We start from the raw sequence: 18,823 nt of genomic DNA, 5'->3' as shown, positions 1-18,823 counted from the left end.
CTTCGACGTTGACAACCTTTTTCCGGATCCGGTTGAGGTCTACGTTGTTCTTCAACGTCGAAATCGACAGAAGACATTACACGAGGACGTAGTGTAGTTAATCATCGTCCATCCGAATATATTTGTATAAATCCAGTGAAAAACAAGGCAGCAACATTCCGCTGCTTTTAGTACCATTAGTATGAGAGCAAAGGTAAGGAAAATTGTGTTGATTTGTTATTAGCCAACGCCATGTTCATAGTTCCAAACCATGCTGCCTTAAGTAAAGTAGATGGCATATAATTCAGTTGTTCATATCTGCAATTTGTGTTCCAAAACACAACTGCTGGAAGAACGGATCAATTCTTTTTTTTAAAGTTCAATATACTACAAACTACTTATCACAGTGTTTTAAGAAAAATATAACTGAGAGTTATTATTTTCACCAGGTAGTGAAGCTAGTTTTTGAACTGCATGTGCAAGATCTACAACCTAACGTGCCCTGCTACATGGATCTGTGTATTCTGTAGTTGCTAATGTGTACGAAACTTACGTCTGTGCGCAATTATTTGCGTGCACTGTGTTCTGATGTGGACTTGTGCTGCTAATACGTCACATAAGTATGAAGGAATGTTACGTACCTTAATGCTTGTTAGTTTTTTAATGGAACGACTGAAGACGACCGGACCCCCTCTCCAATTTTCTTCATATTTGGCGTACTCACTAATTGAGGCCTCCTAATCACGTATCTGAAGTTAAAAGTCGTCGGAAACTTCTAAAAATTGCAAAATAAGCGAAAATAAGGAGTTAGTTTTCGGAATGGAAACCTTCGCGATTTTTTTTGTTTCACAAACATATATATATATATATATATATATATATTCCTGATAATACCACGACACGAAATTTTAACTGTTTGCCTAACCTAACCACACGTCAATTGTTTGCAATTATTTTGCAATTTCTAGAAGTTTCTGACAAATTTTAACTTAAGATTCGGTCATTAGCAGCCCTCAATGAGTAAGTATGCCAAATATGAAGAAAATCTGAGAGGGATCCAGTCATCTTCAGTCATACCAGTTTTGGGCTGTTAGCATTAAAATTACTTCTGTAAATACTTCCCAACAACCAGAGCCGGATCTACAAGCCTTCCCCCTTCCCCTGCAAAAGATTACCAGAGTCCCCCTCTACTTACAACCACGCTGAACTCAAAAGTTTACTATCCTTCGGAGACCTATAACCTTTTCGTTTCGTCAATTTGTGACATTCGTACTTACCTTGTAACGTTTTTTCTTTGCTTTTGCTTTTATCAGAGCAATTTATTAGTGGAAGTTTTATGCTGCCGTCGAACAACGTCAATAACACAAAAGGAGACCAGCAGTGAATTTTTATATTTAACTATCTAAATATTTATACACCACAAAATACAGTATTAATATTTATTAAAGGCCCGGGCACCTGACGTCTGTGGTTTACAAACTATTCCGGAATACACAGATTAATCAGCTTCCGGTGTGAATTTGTTGAGATAGACCAAACTTAGTTCTTAGAGGTTATTTCACCGAGTACTTACGTCTTCGATGCAACTACTTTGGTATTTACTTCACTTGGCGATAAACATGCTGAAGGCGATAAACATGCTGAAAAACACTAACGTTGAACACTTAGGGGGAGTTGGGGGGAAAGCACAAATCTTGCTGATACCGATTTCGATGTCTTCAATCTTCTAATCCTCCTGTCGTTGGTTCATAATAAACATGTAGCCTCTCTTCTTTAGTAACCTTTTCTCAGGTTCTGGTAGAGATACTGCACAGGCCGATAGTTCACTCACAGTTCGTTCCTTAGACACTATCTCTCTTTCCGGCGGAGATCATGGCTGTTAGTTCAATTACAGTTTTTCACAGCCCGCGAAACCAATAACCTAACTGTATCAATGCTTGACTCGGACTGTCTGCTCTGCAACGCACATCAAACGTTCCCTAGAAAAGACGTTAACGTCTCTTGCCGCCTTTTTTTCCCCCAGCGAGGGTGGGTCAACTTTTATAAGGGGTGCGTTAATATCGGTTACAACCTGTCTGCTTCGCGGAACATGCCTTAAGGTGTATTGACGTTTTTTTCATCACAGTAATTGCAATTTTTCACATTACGAGTACTTCTTTCTCGTAGTGGTTTTTTCACTTGCGTGAGAGACAATATGGCACGTACACCTTCCCACATAATTGCGCGTCAGGCTTGTTTTGTAGATTTTCATTCGTTATGCAGTGTTTCAACCTTCGGAACCCAAGAAATACCAGTGAACAATGCTCATCTGATACAATTATTTTTTTATAATAACTTTTCCCATTGTTTCACAAAGACAATTGTAATGTTTCGTGGCGCTATCCTTGAATTGTTTTTGGGGCTATCAGTCTTAGAATCGGTGGGAAATTTAAACTAAAATGGTACTAGTTTACTATCCTTCGGACAGATTTCTTCATTTCTGCAGAAGAATTTACTTACCGTAATAAGTTCCTGTAGTATTGCCTAACGTCAGGAAGGTGTTTTGTGTGATGTGGGAATGTTTCATAACTGAAATTCATGTTGTTCGTTGAAAATTAATTCTCTGATGGAGACTAGAGTTTGGCGCATACACCTTCGTACACCGTCGTGACTATCATGACGCGTCGTGATTGTGTTTGGTCATATTCATTGGGTATCCAGTGTTTCGAACTGTCTGCGTTTGCGACGAGAGTTAGAACGGTGAAACGAGAGTTAGAAGAATGACGTGTCCTGGATGCGTAATAAAGTTTGTACCGGGTGTGGAGGAACCATTGGCGCTAGCCCCACGAACCATTGGCGTGTGGATAGGTTAGTTCAGTTAGGTTGGGATACATAGTTAAAATTTGGTGTCGTGTTAGTATCAGGATCTAGAAATTGGAAATAATTGCTAACCATTGGTGTGAGGATAGGTTAGTTCAGTTAGGTTAAGATACATCGTTAAAATTTGGTGTCGTGTTAGTATCATAGTTAAAATTTGGTGCCGTGTTAGTATCAGGATCTAGAAATTGGAAATAATTGCGAACCATTGGCGCGTGGATAGGTTAGTTCAGTTAGGTTGAGATACTTAGTTAAAATTTGGTGTCGTGTTAGTATCAGGATCTAGAAGTTGGATATAATTGCGAACTATTGATGCTAGCCCCACAAACCATTGGCGCTAGCCCCACGAACCATTGGCGCATGGATAGGTTAGTTGTTAGGTTGAGATACATAGTTAAAATTTGGTGCCATGTTAGTATCAGGATCTAGAAATTGGAAATAATTGCGAACCATTGGCGTGTGGATAGGTTAGTTCAGTTAGGTTGAGATACTTAGTTAAAATTTGGTGTCGTGTTAGTATCAGGATCTAGAAATTGGAAATAATTGTGAACCATTGACGCTAGCCCCACGAACCATTGGCACGTGGATAGGTTAGTTGTTAGGTTGAGATACATAGTTAAAATTTGGTGCAGTGTTAGTATCAGGATCTAGAAATTGGAAATAATTGCGAACCATTGGCGCTAGCCCAACGAACCATTGGTGCATGGATAGGTTAGTTCAGTTAGGTTGAGATACTTAGTTAAATTTTGGTGTCGTGTTAGTATCAGGATCTAGAAATTGGATATAATTGCGAACTATTGATGCTAGCCCCACAAACCATTGGCGCTAGCCCCACGAACCATTGGCACGTGGATAGGTTAGTTGTTAGGTTGAGATACATAGTTAAAATTTGGTGCTATGTTAGTATCAGGATCTAGAAATTGGAAATAATTGCGAACCATTGGCGTGTGGATAGGTTAGTTCAGTTAGGTTGAGATACTTAGTTAAAATTTGGTGTCGTGTTAGTATCAGGATCTAGAAATTGGAAATAATTGTGAACCATTGACGCTAGCCCCACGAACCATTGGCACGTGGATAGGTTAGTTGTTAGGTTGAGATACATAGTTAAAATTTGGTGCAGTGTTAGTATCAGGATCTAGAAATTGGAAATAATTGCGAAGAATTGGCGCTAGCCCAACGAACCGTTGGTGCATGGATAGGTTAGTTCAGTTAGGTTGAGATACTTAGTTAAAATTTGGTGTCGTGTTAGTATCAGGATCTAGAAATTGGATATAATTGCGAACTATTGATGCTAGCCCCACAAACCATTGGCGCTAGCCCCACGAACCATTGGCGCGTGGATAGGTTAGTTGTTAGGTTGAGATACATAGTTAAAATTTGGTGCCATGTTAGTATCAGGATCTAGAAATTGGAAATAATTGCGAACCATTGGCGTGTGGATAGGTTAGTTCAGTTAGGTTGAGATACTTAGTTAAAATTTGGTGTCGTGTTAGTATCAGGATCTAGAAATTGGAAATAATTGTGAACCATTGACGCTAGCCCCACGAACCATTGGCACGTGGATAGGTTAGTTGTTAGGTTGAGATACATAGTTAAAATTTGGTGCAGTGTTAGTATCAGGATCTAGAAATTGGAAATAATTGCGAACCATTGGCGCTAGCCCAACGAACCATTGGTGCATGGATAGGTTAGTTCAGTTAGGTTGAGATACTTAGTTAAATTTTGGTGTCGTGTTAGTATCAGGATCTAGAAATTGGATATAATTGCGAACTATTGATGCTAGCCCCACAAACCATTGGCGCTAGCCCCACGAACCATTGGCACGTGGATAGGTTAGTTGTTAGGTTGAGATACATAGTTAAAATTTGGTGCCATGTTAGTATCAGGATCTAGAAATTGGAAATAATTGCGAACCATTGGCGTGTGGATAGGTTAGTTCAGTTAGGTTGAGATACTTAGTTAAAATTTGGTGTCGTGTTAGTATCAGGATCTAGAAATTGGAAATAATTGCGAACCATTGACGCTAGCCCCACGAACCATTGGCACGTGGATAGGTTAGTTGTTAGGTTGAGATACATAGTTAAAATTTGGTGCAGTGTTAGTATCAGGATCTAGAAATTGGAAATAATTGCGAACCATTGGCGCTAGCCCAACGAACCGTTGGTGCATGGATAGGTTAGTTCAGTTAGGTTGAGATACTTAGTTAAAATTTGGTGTCGTGTTAGTATCAGGATCTAGAAATTGGATATAATTGCGAACTATTGATGCTAGCCCCACAAACCATTGGCGCTAGCCCCACGAACCATTGGCGCGTGGATAGGTTAGTTGTTAGGTTGAGATACATAGTTAAAATTTGGTGCCATGTTAGTATCAGGATCTAGAAATTGGAAATAATTGCGAACCATTGGCGTGTGGATAGGTTAGTTCAGTTAGGTTGAGATACTTAGTTAAAATTTGGTGTCGTGTTAGTATCAGGATCTAGAAATTGGAAATAATTGTGAACCATTGACGCTAGCCCCACGAACCATTGGCACGTGGATAGGTTAGTTGTTAGGTTGAGATACATAGTTAAAATTTGGTGCAGTGTTAGTATCAGGATCTAGAAATTGGAAATAATTGCGAACCATTGGCGCTAGCCCAACGAACCATTGGTGCATGGATAGGTTAGTTCAGTTAGGTTGAGATACTTAGTTAAATTTTGGTGTCGTGTTAGTATCAGGATCTAGAAATTGGATATAATTGCGAACTATTGATGCTAGCCCCACAAACCATTGGCGCTAGCCCCACGAACCATTGGCACGTGGATAGGTTAGTTGTTAGGTTGAGATACATAGTTAAAATTTGGTGCCATGTTAGTATCAGGATCTAGAAATTGGAAATAATTGCGAACCATTGGCGTGTGGATAGGTTAGTTCAGTTAGGTTGAGATACTTAGTTAAAATTTGGTGTCGTGTTAGTATCAGGATCTAGAAATTGGAAATAATTGCGAACCATTGACGCTAGCCCCACGAACCATTGGCACGTGGATAGGTTAGTTGTTAGGTTGAGATACATAGTTAAAATTTGGTGCAGTGTTAGTATCAGGATCTAGAAATTGGAAATAATTGCGAACCATTGGCGCTAGCCCAACGAACCGTTGGTGCATGGATAGGTTAGTTCAGTTAGGTTGAGATACTTAGTTAAAATTTGGTGTCGTGTTAGTATCAGGATCTAGAAATTGGATATAATTGCGAACTATTGATGCTAGCCCCACAAACCATTGGCGCTAGCCCCACGAACCATTGGCGCGTGGATAGGTTAGTTGTTAGGTTGAGATACATAGTTAAAATTTGGTGCCATGTTAGTATCAGGATCTAGAAATTGGAAATAATTGCGAACCATTGGCGTGTGGATAGGTTAGTTCAGTTAGGTTGAGATACTTAGTTAAAATTTGGTGTCGTGTTAGTATCAGGATCTAGAAATTGGAAATAATTGCGAACCATTGACGCTAGCCCCACGAACCATTGGCGCGTGGATAGGTTAGTTGTTAGGTTGAGATACATAGTTAAAATTTGGTGCAGTGTTAGTATCAGGATCTAGAAATTGGAAATAATTGCGAACCATTGGCGCTAGCCCAACGAACCATTGGTGCATGGATAGGTTAGTTCAGTTAGGTTGAGATACATAGTTAAAATTTGGTGTCGTGTTAGTATCAGGATCTAGAAATTGGAAATAATTGCGAACCATTGGCGCTAGCCCCACGAACCATTGGCGCTAGCCCCACGAACCATTGGCGTGTGGTTAGGTTAGTTCAGTTGTGTTAGGATACATAGTTAAAATTTGGTGTCATGGTAGTATATTTGGTTGTGAAACAAAAAATTTGCGAAAATAGACAGTTTCAATTCCGAAAACGTAACGCCTTATTTTCGCTTATTTTGCAATTTGTGGATGTTTCACACTTATTCCAGGACGGATAGCCGCAAAAACGATTCACGGATAGTGCCACGAAAGATTACAATTTTCTTCGTAAAAGAACACGAAAAATAAAATTAGAAAGAAATAGATCTGATGAAGTTTGTTCACGGGCATTTCTTGGGTTCCAAAGTTTGAAACACTGCATAACAATTGAAAATCGTGAAAAGACAAGGCCGATGCGTCATTATTTACGAAGGTGCCCGCGCCATATTGTGTGTGAGGTAAGCAGAAAGGCTAGGAGAAAGAAGTACTCGTAATGTGAAAAATTGCTCTTACTTTGATCAAAACAATGTCAATACACCTTCAGGAAAGTTGCACGAAGCAGATACGTAAGTACGAATGTCAAAAATTTGACAAACGACAAGCACGATGCGTGATTATGTAGGAAGATGTACTCACCATATTGTGTCTCAGGCAAGCGAAAAGGCTTATCAGAAAGACGTACTGGTAATGTGAAAAATTGCAATTAATTTCATGAAAACAACATTGATACACCTTCAGGAATGTTCCGCAAAGCAGATACGTAAGTACGAATGTCAAAAATTGACGAAACGAAAAAAATTAAAGGTGGCCGAAGGATAGTAAATTTTTACCAACTAAAATTATTAGTTTTTCATTTGAAATTTGAGTCCAAATTTCCCACAGATTCCGGGCTTCGCCCCTGGGGTAATTGACCTACCGCCCCCAACCGCTAACGTGGCTCCTGCTCCCCAGCTTGCTCTAGAGAGTCCCTGTTGAAGGCATGTTAGAAATTGGCCTGCCCCCAAATGAGCCCCAAACTAATTTCACCACGCATCCTAGACACATCATGTTTCTAACTTTCGTTGCAAACACAGTTCGAAACACAAGATATCCATTGAACATGAACAAAACACAATCACAACAAGTGATGATGTATGAAGGTGTACGCGCCAAAGGCTATTGTCCGTCGGAGAATTAATTTTCAACAATGAACATGAATGTCCCCTATCATACATTCCCACATCACACAAAACACCTTCCCGATGTTACACAATACTACAGGAACTTATTACGGTAAGTAGTTTCTTCTGTAGAAATCTGTCCAAACAATAGTAAACTAGTACCCACATACGAACGAACCCTCTATTATGTCAATGACTGAGGGCCCCCTAGAGGCAGGCTTGTCCTCGGGACCCCCCTCCACTACGGGGGTTTGCGGCTTGTAGATCCGGCATGGCCAAGACCTGATCATGTAATTTCTGGTCTTCAGCACTTTCTACTATTCTCGCTACCTGGTGACAGTAGTAGTCGCACTCATTTTGAATTTAAAATAACTTGTTAGCAGTAAGTTCAACAACACTGCATGTGAATATAATAAAATTAGATAAGACAATGTTATTGAATGAGTATGAATCAGGTAATTAATTTGCTAATTAAAGTAATCACTGGCGCTGTTCTCAGAACATTGTGAAGATAACTCCACATGCTAATTTCACCACAGAGTGAGAATAACCATTACACTATTCTCACCACATGGTGAAAATAGTCGCGGCCTTAAAATATTTGTGACAAAGATGTCTGGTATTTCCATTAGTATGTTAATTATGTGCCACAGATGAATATATCAAATGTAATATTACAGTAGTACAATTTTCATTGTAGATTAGGCATACACAGGAGATTACTACGTAGAAATTTTCAGCGAAGAATGTAGGCTCGACCAGGACTTGAACCTGTGTCTGTCATACAGAGCCAGCCTGGCAGAGGGAGGGGTTGGTTTCTAACTCATTTCCTTCTTGAACAGCACTGGGGCTCATGTGAATATCTGTGGTTGGCATCAAGCTGGAATTTTGGTTTGTATCACGGGCGAGAACAAAGGGACGAATGACTTCTTCAGAGTAGAAACTTTTAGCATTAAAATAACATCCCTAATTACTTAAACATAATATCTGGTCAAAAGCACAAGACCCCCTTTGAGCCTCTGGTGATAATTGAAAATTTGCAAAAACTCGTGTGCGAGTTGACTGGAAATCAAAATGCCTGTTCATGTGAGATATATTTCAAATCATAATTTATCCAGTAAGTAGGATTTTTTTTAAAAAAACTTAATACCACAATTGTTTCCAGTTTTTATAAAGCATGTACTAGTAGTACTGTGGAACTTACATTAAACATTCTGAACAGTTATCTCCAGATTTTCTTACTGCCTGAATTTATTCTTTTCACTGAGAATTGACATCAGCTTATAAGCATCAAAAATATTTATTAATATGTATACAAACCAACAGTAAATAAGCACATGAACTGATTTTGTTTCTCAGAATTCCTGTTTGACAACATAATGCACTCACCGTAACTTTCCTTTTTAACTTTCAAAGTTTTTACTTTGCACTAAAAGATTATTGCCTGTTACTTAGGATGTTCTACCATACTAATCAACACGCAAGACACAATTTCATCAAACTACTAAAAATCACAATGACACAACAAATTCTAAGACAGGCAATTAATATTTGAATTTGTTGATTCACAACTAATAAACATCGGAATTTTTTTCCTTTAAGAATCATAGATTCATCCATAAGTTGGTTATCCAGATTGACTGAACTGGTTTGATATGCACGTGCATTACTTCCATGTGGTTTTTATTTTTCTATTCATTTCAGACTTAAAAATTTGAGAATGAAACACAGCTGCAACATTTTTTTCTCGTAAGATAAATAATCATATATTTGTGTCTTTTAATCTCTGGAGCAAGGTGGTGCAAAGGGGAAATGGAGTGGGCAGAGCAAAGCAGTACATACTGCTGCGAAGGCTGATGACTGCTTTCCCCCTCCGTGCACTCATATTTTCTCACATGTTTATTGGTGGAGCAGTCTTGCATTACTACTTGCAGAGACGTGCTTTCGTTCGCTTGCTCCAGAGATAACCAAGACAGAGTATAGGATTTCCTGTCTGTCCGTTATTGTTCCGTAATATATGCAATCTGCATTCCTAGTTTTAAAAATTCAGGAAACCCAGTAGCTACTGGCAGCTGGTGATTAATGACTAACAACTGGTATTTAACGTCCCTTTATTGCATGCACTTGCTCAGAGATATATATTATATTTTATATGAAAAGTGAATAAAGTAGCAACTTCATGTTTCTTTTTTCAGTGGAAGAAGAAGAGAATGCGCAGGCTTAAGCGAAAGCGAAGGAAGATGAGGGCAAGGTCAAAGTAAACCAACCACTTTCACTTTTCTGTAAGTTGAAATTTGCTTTGACTTATTAGACCATTTCAGTTTGGTCTGTGATTTTTGCTAGGGATACATTTTTAGACCTTAAATTTCATACGTGGAACATTCACGATGCCCCACAGAGCAACGTATTTGTAGTAAAATAAATTTGTATGTCGTGGGTTCAATCCCCTCCACTGGCAAGAGAAATTTCTTCACCAGAAGACAAGAGGTACTGTCATAGAATAAATATAGTTTGAAACATTAGACAGTGGATTATGTCAAATTAACATTGCTTGCTAATGTATAACATTGTCACCAACATACAGAGAATTAACAAATTTGCTGTTTGGGAAGAGCTAGAGGTTAGGAAAGTTCTGCCTATTTGTTGCTGCTGGGGTCAATAGGTTTTAGGCTTGCATAGATTGAGATACAAAAGTCACTCGATCTTCAGTGTATCCCTAGTTTACCTGGTGGGCTGTCAGGCCTACCACCTTTTCTTTACTTTTAATATTTCTATAAAAAATTAAAAGTAAATTGATGTTCCCAATATTTGTTACTTTTGTTCAAAAAATTCTAAAGTAAATTTAAATTGCCAAAATTCATGTGGTGGGCCTCCCTTGGGATGTGTGTTCAGACATGACTCATATCTGACTTAGTATACAATTAGGTGGTAATGATGGTAATTTTTGTAATTATTATAATTCCTATATAACTGCACGTATATAAGAAAAAAAGAGTATTGATGCGACAATGTTTTTTTTTTTTTTCAAGGTTTAGTGAATGGTAAAATATAAAATGTCACTCCTGCAATGATTGGTTCTTATTTTTTTATTAATGATAATTTTTGTAAGTATTATAAGTAGTGTATAACCTCACCTATATAAACTAAGGAAGCAGTGATTCAATAACAATGGTTTCTTGAATTTTATTGAATAAAATAAATTGTGTGCCTGTAAGCCCTCCCCCTCGGGTAAAAAAGTTTTACATATGGCACGCTAGGGTTGTCTGACTGAGAGAAAACAGAGGCCAGCAACTTGAAACTCAAAATACAAGAAAATAAATTTCCAGGTGCTACCCCCCCCCCCTTTATTCTTTTACACTTGAATAAGTGTTCCCTCATGATTAGGCAGAATGCAGGGTGTGATGCTCTGAGCACATCTTCTCCAAAACATCAGCCATCAATTGTACACTGCAGAGTAAAAGTTGGCCAAAACCGAATCAATTGTGACCATAGGGTTACTGCTTGCAGACAATATTTTTTAAAATGATGTAATTGCTTTGATTTGGATACATCCTAACATAAATGTATTAACCCAGTGATAGCCTACATGATTAGTGCAGAAAACCTGGTGTAAATACCTCTTTCATGATGTACATTTTCAAAGTTTGGGTTGTAAGACTTTTGAAACACACTGTAGTATGCACAATTGCTAGTAGGTAGTTTCCTGGCGCCTCATTTTCAGAGCTGGCACGTAGCTTTGAAGGAAATTTTTTGAGCACTGGTATAAGAGCACCAGTGTTGCCAGATTATGGTGGGAAATCCAGGATTTTACTTCTAGCATCAGCTCTATGTACAATGGAAGGACGAAATGTAGAGGGATTCATGACAAATCTGAAAGAAGGGGTGGTTGATGAGTTATAGGGGAAGGATGGGCTTTTTCAACAGCTTATTAATAACAATGGATAATTTTTGAGGAGTTGTTTTTTTGTCTTTAAACAAAGGAATAAAAACATTTTTACAATATAAAAAGTGAAGACTTTTAATTTTCCCAACTTGTTCTTTAACATTACACAATTGTAAGTTCCTGTTGCAAGTAGTACTAAAAAAGACAAGTTATCTTAGCAAAGTTCCATAAATAACTTTTTTTGTTCATTTGTAAAGGTAAAGTGCCCCCCTGTGCGGATTAAGAAAGTGTGGGGCGTTACCCCCACACCCCCTATATGCCTTCATGGCGTGGTGCCATGCACAGGGAGCACTTTATCTTTACAAATGAAAAAAAAAAAAGTTATTTATGGAATCTTACTAAGGTAACTTGCTTTTTTAGTACTACTTGCAACAAAACACTTGGAATATGAGCAATGTACTTTAGAATAAAACTGCAAATGTAGATTTGTATTGAACATTTTCTAAATATAAGTTGTTTTTTTTCAGCTCTTGTGAGGAAAGGCAACTTGGACATGGGGTGATGCAGCAGGTTTATCTTGGGAGGAGTTGTTTTTTTGTCTTTAAAAAAAGGAATAAAAACATTTTTACAATATAAAAAGTGAAGACTTTTTAATTTTCCCAACTTGTTCTTTAACATTACACAATTGTAAGTTCTTGTTTTGTTTCAGGCTGAGTTATTAGATTCATCTGTGTATATATACTGCACATTGTCATCTTTGTAGTATGGTATTGTGAAATTTTCTTCATAGCACATTAAACTGATTAAAACTTATACGGTCTCTGAAAGTAGTTGGTAGCATTAATCTAAGTCTTCTGTAGAAATTGATGTTCTATGGATATTGTCTTTTTGATGGTAATCAGATGTTGCCACATGATATGAAAATAGTGAAAGTTCCAGATCTGATTTAAAGTGGCAGGCAGCAATAGCTAATGCACCCAGCAGTGGTAGCACAGTAGTCCAGCACATTTCTTGTTGGATGTGTTGTCAATTCCACAGCAGCAAGAGTTTAGTCTGTAGATTCAGGCTGTTTTTCAGATCTCCTAGCTGCAGAACAGAAATGTAATAGCTTTCTTGTATTCTGCATATCAGTGATCACATTTTTCTTTTACTACATACTTAAACAATTTGGCTTAATGAATCCTGAGTGAATTTGGAAATGCAGTTCTCGTGGTTACAGGTAAATTGTCTGGCTTGAAAAGCATTGTTACAATTAGTTTGTGTGCTATAAACAATGCAATGGTGTGGTAATTTAGGTCCCAGGTAAAGCATAGAGGGTCACCTAAGAAACTGGTACATTTATCCTTTAGCAGATAAATGCCCCCAATGCATGTCTCTCGGGAGGGGGGGGGGGGGGGTATGAAACCAGTCTTCCATGTAAAGTGAGGGAGGACCAAAGTGAAATATTTAGGAAGTTTTGGTTTTTCAGAAAATTTAACAATTTTGCAATTAAATACAGGTACAGGTATTTAGGTTACATAGCCTACTGGGAATAGCTGGCACTACTGCCTTTTTATATTCCTTGATAAATTTGAAATTTTTTATGAACTATAGAGACCTTGCTAGTGTACACAATTCTGGATCAGTAAGGAAGATCACGTCTCGAAGAATCTGTTTTTATAAAGGACCAATAAATTATGGACCATTCTTATGGTAGTATAATTAAGGCTTGTTTCCATATTAAATACACTTGCTGACCAAGGCAGTTTATAAAAACACTTTACATGTAACGTTCCTACCCTATATCAGGGGGTCTCCTACTATACTTATGTTAATAGCCTTGCAAAACCTCCATAAGTGTGAGGCATTTTGAACACTTCACAGTACACCAAGAATGAAAGCAACTGGTTCTTTGCATATAATTGTTTGTTGCATAGTCAGAGACTATTAATACCTTAGAATTGGTGATTTTGCCAATGTCAAGGTAGTCCAGATTTTTGACTGACCTGAGTGCAATATTCTTGAATGTAAAGTCTTAACACCAGCCTGAAATATGCTTGTCATGTGACTGTCAAGTCATACTCCTAAATAACCCCATTATAAATATACAGGGTTATTCATAAGTCAATGTCACATTTCGGAGTTTTATTGTGAAATAAGTACATGACATATCAGCATGAATGATATAAGAAAAGAAAGACAATCTCAAAAAGTTTGTTTATCATACCTTACAAGTGCTCAATGTGTGCACCTTTGGTTACACGGGAGACATCCAGGCGATAGTCCAATTCTGCCCAGTCCAATTCTGCCCACACCTGCACCAGCATGTCACGGTCTATCGTTGCTATCGCTGCTGTAATGCGAACTCGGAGGTCGTTCAAATCAGCTGGAAGCGGTGGAATGAACACCCTGTCCTTCACATATCCCCAGAGAAAGAGATCACAAGGTGTGAAGTCTGGGGATCTTGGCGGCCACCGAAATGCTCTCTCGTTACCTGAGAACGCCATATTGTACACTGCTGCCGCCTAACGGTCAACCGCGTCACCACAACATGCGCTGTTCACGTGACACAAACTTGGAGAGTTTCTGATTCCATACTTACATGATTCGGACTCGCACGTCTCATACATCACGCACACGATGTTCCCCTAATGTGACACTGACATATGAATAACCCTGTACTTGTCAAACCTCAGTAGAAATTTGATGTGATATTGGTTGGGGAGGTTCATAAGTCAAATTTTGACATCCTGCCTACCTATAAATGAGCATGAGAAAAATAGCTTCACACTAAACATTCCTGTCACAATGGCCCATGATAACTGAAGTGAATAAAAGATTTAAAGATTGTTGTGTTAGTGTCCACTTAGTCATACAAAGTCTGGTGGATTTTCAATAGTGTTCCAAATTAAGTGTTGGGTTCATTTCAACCCGAAAAGGGGTTTGGAACCCATGCTCTAATCTTGATAAAACTTGGCACTTTTAATAGTTTCATTGTTGTGAGAAACCCCATGATTTTACTATAATTGTAATGAACGAAAATAAAAAATATTTACCATTGTTAGTGCTTTCTCTGGGAAGAAAGGTTTCGGTACTTAACCTGGTTTGTTAATGTGCTCATATGACCTACTATAAATATTGTGGTATGTCCGACAAGAGGTTGATACGGCCAGGAAAAAAAAGTTTGGTTATTAGTCCATCCAAAGTAAATACCTAGGTATATGAACACATGATCTGTCATTTCAGGAAATTGGTCCCCCCCCCCTAACTTTCCAGTACAATAACTTCTCTATTCCTCCATCTGTTTGAAAGAAATAATGTAACCAAGGATTTTTATATAGTTTATGTATCAATGTTATTTATCTACTAATGTTGCAGCAGGAACTGATTTGCTGTAACAAGATTTCTAGAATATTCTGGCTCACCTTATGCCCTTACACACACACACACACCAACCAGTGTATTTTTATTTAAACAAGTTGGTTTATCATTACTATGGTGAAGATAAGTGATGCTTAGATTAAATTGATGAAGGGACATTCACAAAAAACATAACAGCCCAGGCCACACTCCAACCCAGGAATTTTGGCAGCAAGGTAGTCTTTCACCTGACATGATCTACCACAAAGCAGCCACACATTTTGATCCTTGATGGTGTGGATGAAAGTGTTTTCTTGTAATCTACAGTCAATGGCAAAGATTATAATAGGCATCAGGCTGAATGAAAATTGTGGACAATTTGCCTACTATTTCTTTTGGCATTGGGTGTACCTGTAATGTGATATTTTGGAAAACAGAGTAGCTAACTCTTGATGTTGACTTCTGGCAGCTGTGGAGTAAACAAGGGAACTTTGTCGGGAAGGCTGAATTTTGGTGTAAGACTGCCATAAGAGATGTATTCTACGAAAAGTCCACAGCCCCCCCCCCCCTAAACTTTCAATATGCAAGTTTTCAGGAAACATGTTTTTCTCTGAAACCAAAGAACACATCAGGACTTTCCTTTTCTAATTTCAGTGTCCACATTGCTCTACAAATTGGTCCTTTTAATATTTTGTAATATTCCCAATGGTTTTGACTAATTTTTGGACAAAACTTTGAAAATGTTACTTTTGGTCAGTGGCGAAGCATACTATGAGTGGGCCTACCCACGCCATTACTCTTTTAAAGGTGTATTTACTTATTTCGTCAAAACAGATGTAATGCAATGGAAAAGTGGAATTTTCATTAATGATAATTACAAAAAAATTCTAACCCTGTCCAGTATACAGTGTTAAAAATGTAAACATAAACATTTGTGATTTCGGTTTAGGCCAGTCCCCGTTGTTGCCAGTGCAGATTCACCGGCATACGAAGTAAAAAATGAGCGCTTGTTTTCATCAGTTATGCGATGATAGTCAAGAAAGGTATTTGTTAAAGTTCTACTATGAAGGAGTGGACGTCTAGAATCCGTCGGATGATCAACTGCAGATCAGTTTATTAAAATATGACGTGTCTTTGTGGCCACCAGTTGTATAGCACACTACGTACCACAGAATCTACGTACATGCAAGTATCTCATGTACACGCACGACGAACGTTTAGATATTTAATTATTTTAATTAAATATCTAATTATTTTGTAAATGGAAAAGTGAGGGAAAGATAATTCTATAAAACAAGTGATATTATTATATTATAAAATATGCTTAAGCGAATCTTTGCCAACAAATCTGCAGAAGTAATGACAACATATACTAGTAAATATATGTGCTTTCAACGTTGCATTTCCGCCTGAGGGATTTAGGGAAAACCTATGATATGGAATGCCACTTTCACTTGCACGAATTTACTTCAAGCAACAGAGTTTTCAGATTGAAGTGACAAGTGATATCGGGATTTCGCACAGAAGCATTCGATCTAAAGCAAACCATTCACCAGTCACGCTTGAGCAAATAACAGGGCGGGGCAACACAATGCACGGTGTTGATAAAACGGGCCAGTCCGAGCGAAAAGCGACACCTGCAATTTGTCGTTCGGAAGGTGTTTATTTTTTAATATTCATTTCCAAGAGACACGTATCGCTGCATTCTGAAAGCTTCCTTTCGAACCAATTCACGAGAAAATGAATGTGTCGCCTCGCCCGCTCTGGTGTACTCGTATGCAAGGTGAATTGTTTCCCGTAGAGTAAAGGTGCTGCTGCTTGTCGCTTCGGTGTGTAATCTCCATACCACTTGAAATAAAGTGATTCCTCTGTGATCAATGAAATTTTTCGAACCGAAGCGACATGACAAGCTGCACGTGTCGTTCAGATTCCCAATGGCGTCTATTGTGCCTCCTGAGACTTGATTTCCCACGAGTGGTAAATGCTTATTTATAGACTAGATGGGCCTGTGTCGCTTGTCACTTGCTTATTTATAGACTAATTGGGCCTGTGTCGCTTGTCACTTCGGTACAAACTACTGCTGTCGCGTGTCGCTTTGGTTTGAAACATTAAGAGGCGTGCTTTTCAACAACACAATATGCAGATAAACTATCAACATGCTTGTAACAAAAGTCGTGCAAGTCGTGAAAATCCTTTCTCGTTCTGCTTGTATCAAGAGGTTTCGTGTGTCTACGTCCTCCAGAAACCTACGAAGTCATACTTGAGAATGTCTGGTACTTTGTTGCCGATCGAACTGTGCAACCATATGCTACACAGCTAACACCGTATTTCCTTGTCAAAGAATCTCCACTTTGCCCTTTCATATTAACGTCCATAGAACCGTGAGCGTAACTGGATGTTCGAGGGGGACCAGACGAGTGTGCATGCTCTGCAGTAGCTCCCATCTTTAACACCGTCTATACGAACTTTCCACGGAGTGAGGCACATTTGCTGGGGCCTCTTGTCTTCACATTCCGTCGTACTACAGCGCCTTGAATAACGTAAGCCCCGCGACAAGTTAAGTTTGCAACAACTTTTCGTATATATAGACTCAAACGTGCGCGCAGAATATAGGGTGCGTTCCGAAAGTCTTAACGAAACGAACTCATTCAACGAAAATAACTGGGCTCGTGAATCTGGTGAAACCAGTTATTTTACGGACTTATGGGACACACTAGGCGAAAGCGCAGGCGCAGCGTTTTTTTTTTTAGAGAAAGTTTCCTCATGGCGTCAGCGGAAGGAATGTCCTTATGGCAAAAATAAACTCTATTATGGCCACTGTTACTCATTTTAATCACATTCAAAGAACGGTCAAGGCATGCTTATCTTGTGCATGTTGCTTCATATCGCTATCTGTTAAAATTATAATACATTTTCCGAACTAGTGCAGTTTGAATCCATCAGCACGCGCTTTGTCTGCAAGGAGCAGACGATTTTCACGGAACAAACCAGCATCCTGGCCCGTGCGTTTGGTGAATCTCGTTCTTTCACGAAACGCACGGAATGCGACTTTTGGGACAGCATAATGAAACTCACGAAACGCACGGAAGCACTTATGGAACGGTCAGTTACCATAACTCGTTTAACGCGTTAAACTCGTGCGACTTTCGGAACGGGCCCATAGTTTCGCTGCAATACTGCCGATTTTCTCAATGTCTGTGATATGAACATCTCGACGGTTGAGGCAAGACTGGCAGGGGAGATGCTGAGCGTCGTTCCTGCGTGGATTAATACAGAAAACCTGCTGCAAACTTAACTTGTCGCGGGGCACGGTTCTGCGCTCTCTGGCTGGTTCCACTCGAAAATGATCTGCTAGAGGCGCTGGTGTTCCACCCGGTGCTTGGTATTCGTCTGCTTATAATGGAAGTAAATGGAGTTTTCGCTGCAACGTCTGATTCTTTTACATGAAGCATTTTTATGAATGTGATAATTGCTATGATATTTGGTACAGTGGTCGCGAAGATATTAACGAACATTCTAGACAGTCGACCACGTCTTGTTATCGTCATACTTTCGTTAATAATACGGGAGAAAAAATACGCGTGGAATGCTCTTGGCAACTAAATTGTTGTGTATGAAATAGGTTCATTATCATTATCATCATTTCTTTTAAAGATATACACACGGAAGCACTTTGTATTTTTGATATTTACTGTCTCTTTTCTTCCGCTTTAAACTAATCGCGGCGATGATGTTGATGATTGCATGCAACGACAAGGGGAACCCCACAAAACTTTCTTAGTGCCATCGACATGAGTGTAAGGAAACTTTCAAACTAATGGGACAAGCGACACGGGATGTTCACACTGTCATACTAGTGACACACACTTCCAGACTGTAAAAAAGCATT

At 38.8% G+C, this 18,823-nt stretch overlaps 1 long non-coding RNA gene across 1 annotated transcript; it reads left to right on the top strand.

Moving 5' to 3' along the window:
* The first annotated feature begins 3 nt into the window (after positions 1 to 3).
* Positions 4 to 12,408, top strand: LOC146001200 (uncharacterized). The gene is made up of 3 exons (XR_014443542.1): positions 4 to 193; positions 9,908 to 9,994; positions 12,123 to 12,408. It is a non-coding gene; the product is annotated as an uncharacterized LOC146001200 (long non-coding RNA).
* The last annotated feature ends 6,415 nt before the right edge of the window (positions 12,409 to 18,823 follow it).

This window comes from Lepisma saccharinum, chromosome 17 (genome assembly GCF_977018435.1).
Source record: "Lepisma saccharinum chromosome 17, izLepSacc3.1, whole genome shotgun sequence".
NCBI classification, from domain to species: domain Eukaryota; kingdom Metazoa; phylum Arthropoda; class Insecta; order Zygentoma; family Lepismatidae; genus Lepisma; species Lepisma saccharinum.
The sequence above is the reverse complement of the archived record's forward strand: the minus strand, read 5'-3'. Positions and strand labels throughout refer to the sequence as shown.